General features: G+C 42.8%; 1 pseudogene; it reads right to left on the bottom strand.

Annotated features, from left to right (window-relative positions):
- Window positions 1–2,831: 2,831 nt before the first annotated feature.
- Window positions 2,832–5,599, bottom strand: LOC101594001 (annotated as a pseudogene).
- Window positions 5,600–6,046: the final 447 nt, after the last annotated feature.

Raw genomic sequence — 6,046 nt, 5'->3', positions numbered from 1 at the left:
TAAAACAAAATCTGGGGCTGGAGAGATGGCTTAGCGGTTAAGTGCTTGCCTGTGAAGCCTAAGGACACCAGTTTGAGGCTCGATTCCCCAGTACCCATGTTAGCCAGATGCACAAGGGGGCGCATGCCTCTGGAATTCGTGTGCAGTGGCTGGAGGCCCTGGCACACCCATTCTCTCTCTTTTTCTCTCACCCTCTTTCTCTCTCTGTCACTCTCAATCAAATAAATAAAATAAACAAAAATAAAATAAAGTAAAATAAAATAAAAAACACAAAAGCTGGCCATAGTGGTGCACACCTTTAATCCCAGCACTTGGGAGGCAGAGGTAGGAGGATTGCCATGAGTCCAAGGCCACCCTGAGACTACATTGTGAATTCTAGGTCAGACTGGGGTAGAGGGAGACCCGACCTTGAAAAACAAAACAAACAAACAAAAAACGTCATACTTCTTGGGCTAGGAAGATGGCTTAGTGGTTAAAGGCACTTTCTTGCAAAGCCTAGAAAGCCAGGTTTGGTTTCCTAGTAGCCACATAAAGCCAAATGCACAAAGTGGTGCGTGCACCTGGAGTTCATAGATAAGAGGCCCTGACGCACCCATTTACATATCCATTATCTCTTTTGGCAGATAGATAAATAACATTAAAAAACATACTTCTCATATTTTATTACCTTTATTTTTTCTATTAATAATTTTTATTTCAAAACAAGAACTTCAGTAACATTAATAGAATGTCCACCTGGAAATATTCACAACATGGTCACTGAGAATTGGAAAACTCCTCCACCTTATATTACCACTAACTCGCTCAGGAGCAGAAGAGATACAGTGAGAACAAAGACACGCTTTCCAACAAAGCCCCTTGGCATAGCTATGTTAGTTGATTCCAAAGGCTCAATGACCACAAGGATCACCAAGGACTGAAATACTGTTATATGCAAGGGTTTACCTAAAGGATCTGAAATGTGTAATCATCAAGGAGGGACAGTTGGATCTGGCAACCTATGAAGAGTGTCAATGGGGTCATCTCCATTTATGAAGAACTAGGGAGTGAGGGAGTGGTTGTGGAGGTGTATGTGACCTGTGGCAGGAGTAATTGTTGCCATTTCTTCCAACACATTTGGTAGTTGTTTCTCATTCCTTTAAAAGAAAGTTCAAAGCCTCCCTCTCCTCACAACAAGGTCCCCAGGAGCCACTTGCTTTGACCTCATTCCTTCCTATTCCATCCTGTCTCCTAGCTCCAATGAGCCTGAGCTCCATCCTCAACCTCACAAAATAAGAAGTGTCCCTTTGCCTACAGGGAAATGGAGCCACATGAGTTGAATCTAGATGCTGGGAACAAACTCCACCCAGGGGAGGGAGGCAGTGTTGCTTATGTACACAGGGGTGAGTTTCAATATAATCCATCAAAAGGGAGGTACAGATACAAAGAAAAAAGTTACCAGAGCAAAGTGACAATGCACATGCATTCCTGTCATTTGGCATGGGCCACACTGAACATTTAATCACACTGTTCCCCTCATGTACCTACCAGAAAGTGTCAAGGCCTGTCAGAGCACTTGGCAAACATCACAGTAACATGGTAACAAGAGTAGCTTGACATGTCATCAGACACAGAAAAGCATGCCATTACATTAGGGCAACAACATCCTTACATTAAATAAATTTTTCAGCAAAAATCCAACCAGAGTGGAGATTACAAATTCCAAATTAACTTTGAACATTCTCATATAAATTCCTTTCAAGCAACAAGTTAAAACAACACTCAACAGAAAATCTTTAAAGAACAAAGTGGAAAAATAACAACCCTCTAACAAGAACCACTGTTTTTAGGTTTCTGATTTGAATGGCTCTTCCACCAGATTGGTAGTGAGATAACTTCTTTTTAAAAAGTGAGTCCACTATAAAGGGAAGGAACTGATTGGTCCAATAAAAGTGGGAAGGCTTCCTGCAAATAGCCTTCCTTTCTCTGGACTCCAAACAAAATGAATTATCTATCAACACCATTAACTACAATGCCCACATCAATGCCAACCACAGGTTTCAGTAACACTATCTTAAAACTATAATCTTTAACAGTTCCATACAAAACTAGAAACATTTTTATATAGGCATGCACCTCTTCTGAGAAATACCAGTGAAGAGATTGTATCTGGAACACAGGGCACATGCAAATGCCAGGCACCAGCTTACATGTCCACCATCAACAAATGCCATTTCTCAATTCAATTAATTCTCCCTTTTAGTTAACCTTTCCAGTATCAAGCATTCTATATCCTATAATGCCTCTTTAAACACCTCCCTCCAATCTAAGTTTCCTTATGTTTTCATTATTTTGTAAAATTACACTTAAGAAATAAATATTTATGTATTAAACTTGAAGATAAATAAATAATAGTCAAGTTTTTTGTTGTGTAGAGCTAACTGTATGGAAGTGAGGGAGGTGTTTTTGTTTAATTCTCTATGACCTTCCACACTGTATAGATATCTGTTTGTTTCCTGGAAAGCTAAGGTTGGACTGTACCCTCCTGTCCTGGTGAGGGGACTCTGAGAACTAAAGGGAGAAGGGCTGGCAGAGTGGTCATACACTATGCAGCCAATCCCTCCTGAAATGAAGGTACGTTCAATGGGTCTCTCCAGATGGGAAGAGAATGTCCAAGAAATGAAATATTTAAAAAGTCATTGATGGTCCACCTAACCCCAACAATGGGTTCATCTGAGTGTTCAGGGAGTTTGTGGGGTGAGAAAAGATCAAGCAGCAGCATTCATACTGATGAAGTCTCCTGCTTTGTGGGGAGGCTGCTGTCTGTGTCACAAGGGAGGTGGAGGTCAACCTCAAGCATTGACAGAAGGCTTCTTGGTGGGCTGCATTCTGTTCATCTCCATCACAGAACCTTTTCCAGACTGATTGGCAGCCTGAGCCTGCCTCTCAAAGGCCTGGGCGATATCCTCCAAGGTCCTGCCCCAGGTCTCAGGGACTTAAGACCAAGAAGGTAACAAGGAAAGAGGTGAAGACAATAAATACATAGGGTCCTAAAAGGGCTGCAATTGAGGGGAAGAGTAGTCCAACCAAAAAACTGGAGGTCCAGTTAGAACAGCCAGCCACTGCCATGGCTGCTCTGCTGGGTGGGGTCCCTTGCTGAAGAGCTCAGCCACAATAAGCATCTCAAAAAAGGCCAAGTAGTGCAAAACAGACACAATACAGACAAAGCTCACAGCATCATAATCATCCTTCAACAACATAGACAGTCATGAGGACAGAACAGCCATGCCTCCAAGGCCTGTCACATGCAGAGTTCTTCCTGCTCTTTCCATGAGAAACACAGAAGCTATATTGAAGACAGTATTACCCACACCAGCTCCAATGGAGGCATAAATTGGATCATTGACACCTGCATCTTTGAAGATTCCTATTGAGTAATAGAACACTGCATTAATCCCAGAGAGCTGCCGGGAGAGCTAAAGCATGATGGCAATGTGGAGGGGCTGGTGGTAGTTGGAGAAACAGAAGAGCTCTAGCAGGGTCACTTGCTTCTCCTGTGCCATCCTGGCACTCCTGTCTTTCATTTCTTGGATATCTTGGGCCACATCTTGGGAGCCCCACAACTGCTGGAGGATCTCCTTGGCATGCTCCTCCTCTTTTCTGTTAATCAGCAAGAATCAAGGACTTTCAGGACAAAACAGAAGGGCTGCTGTAAAATCGCTGGAATGATCATAAAGGCCAGGAGCCCAGGCCACAGTTCTTCAGACCCCAAAATGAATTCTAGACCAAAGAAATATCTGAGCTACCAGAATTCCAATGATACCCAGGTGGTTTAGAATAACAAAGGCATCCCACAATGGAGAAGGAGACACCTCTCCAGTGTACATGGGCACAAAACCTGTGCACAGTCCACAGAAGATGCTCGTGATCAGGTGGCCTAGGACCAGCATTTCAACCGCTGCAGCTCTTTTGGCAAACCCCATGAGGCAGTCCCTAACAAGGGCCAGCAGGTTGACCATGAACATTGAATTGCCAAGGCGGTTCACAAAGAGTCCAACAGAACAGGATGCAATCATGCCACCAAAAAGATGGCCGCACACAAGGCCTAGAGGCCTGTGACCAGCCCATTGCTAGGATGATCTTCTAACCTCTCTTTCACAGTGTACTTGAGAAAGTCCTTTATGATCAACCCAGGACCATTGATGACTCCAGTGTTGTAAAAATACTGGAAAGAGCTGATTGTGGCAATCGTACCTTTACTGTTCCCATGATCCTAATTTAATTTTCCTGTTGGATTACAGAGACAATATTTCTAGCAGACAAACTGTTCTCTTAAGGTTCCTAGCAGCCTTCAGCAATCACAAGGACCAACACACAGCACACTCTTTTTAAAGTTTTTATTTACTAGAGAGAGAGAGAAAATGGGCATGCCAGGGCCTCTAGCCACTGCAAACAAACTCCAGACATGTGCACCACCATATACAGCTGGATTATGTGGGTTCTGGGGAATCAAACCTGGGTCCTTAGGCTTTGTAAGCAAGTGCCTTAACCACTAAGCAATCTCTCCAGCTCTAATTACTTAAAAAAAAATTTTTAATTAGTTTTGTATTCAGCAAATACAGGCAGTTTAGTACCATTATTAGGCTCATCCATGACCTACCCTCTCCCCATTGGCCCCTACTTGTTGAGGTATATGAGTCGTGCATAGAGTTAGCCCACAGTTATTGGTACAATAAATGTCTCTGCATATTATGGCCCAACATGCGGCTCTGACATTCTTTCCGCCCCCTCTTCTGCAAAATTTCCCTGAGCCATGTTGGGTTCATTTTTGGTCTGCTTCAGTGATGAGGTGTTGGGGGCCTCTGAGGCTCTGGCTCTCTTATTTGGTAGGAGTTGATTTTTCTCTGTGTTGATCTCCTTCCCCCTTGTGCTGGTATCCGTTTCATCAGGAAAACAGCACCCTTGCTTGTTTTGCCAATTTTCCTTAGTTTCAGCCGGGGCTCTTTTGAGGTATGATGGGGTGGCTCTCTCCTTAGGATTGGCATCTATCTGAAAAAGAGAAGCAGATTCTGCAATGGAGAGTAAGTTAGCATCAGGATTAATGAGATAACCCTTACTTTTTTTTTTTTAATTTTTTTGGTTCATTATTTATTTATTTATTTGAGAGCAACAGACATAGAGAAAAGACACATAGAGGGAAAGAGAGAGAATGGGTGCGCCAGGGCTTCCAGCCACTGCAAATGAACTCCAGACGCGTACGCCCCCTTGTGCATCTGGCTAATGTGGGACCTGGGGAACCGAGCCTCGAACCGGGGTCCTTAGGCTTCACAGGCAAGTGCTTAACCACTAAGCCATCTCTCCAGCCCACCCTTACTTTTTTAATAGAGAGTTTAAGAGGTGTAGGCCCTCTTGTAGCCCATGATTGATGGTAGCTTGATATTGGTAATTACTTTTTTTAACTTGAGATAATTTTATATCTGGCTTTGTTCTCGTAATCTTTTCATTCAGATTTGGATTTCTTCTTTCTGGATGTATGAATTTTGGTCTTTTGAAGGAATTTCCCTGCAACTGACCTGGTACTACCGATCTTCTCATCTTCAGCAGTACTAACCTGAACCATACCCAGAGCAGACATCATATGTGAGTATTTCTTTACTACATATTTTAAAAGTCAAGAGAAGGCCATGAGTGGTGGTACATGCCTTTAATCCCAAGATTTAGGAGGCAGAGATAGAAGGATCGCCATGAGTTCGAGGACAGCCTGAGACTACATAGTAAATTTTTAGCTGAACAGATGGCTTGGCAGTTAAAGACACTCATTTGCAAAGCCTGATGGGCTGTGTTTGATTCTCCAGCACCTACTTAAAACAAGATGCACAGAATGGCACATGTAGCTGGAGTTTATTTGTGGTGGCAGGATGCCCTGGAGTACCCCATACTCATTCACTCTCATTCTCTCCTTTTTATCTCTCTCTCACATAAACAAAATATTTAAAGAATTAATAAATAAATTAAAATATTTTTATTTAGTAGAGATAAAAAGGAAGGGAGACAATAGGCACATCAG

This window comes from Jaculus jaculus, chromosome 5 (genome assembly GCF_020740685.1).
Source record: "Jaculus jaculus isolate mJacJac1 chromosome 5, mJacJac1.mat.Y.cur, whole genome shotgun sequence".
NCBI lineage: Eukaryota > Metazoa > Chordata > Mammalia > Rodentia > Dipodidae > Jaculus > Jaculus jaculus.
Note: the sequence above shows the minus strand (reverse complement) of the source record. Positions and strands in the feature narration are given on the sequence as shown.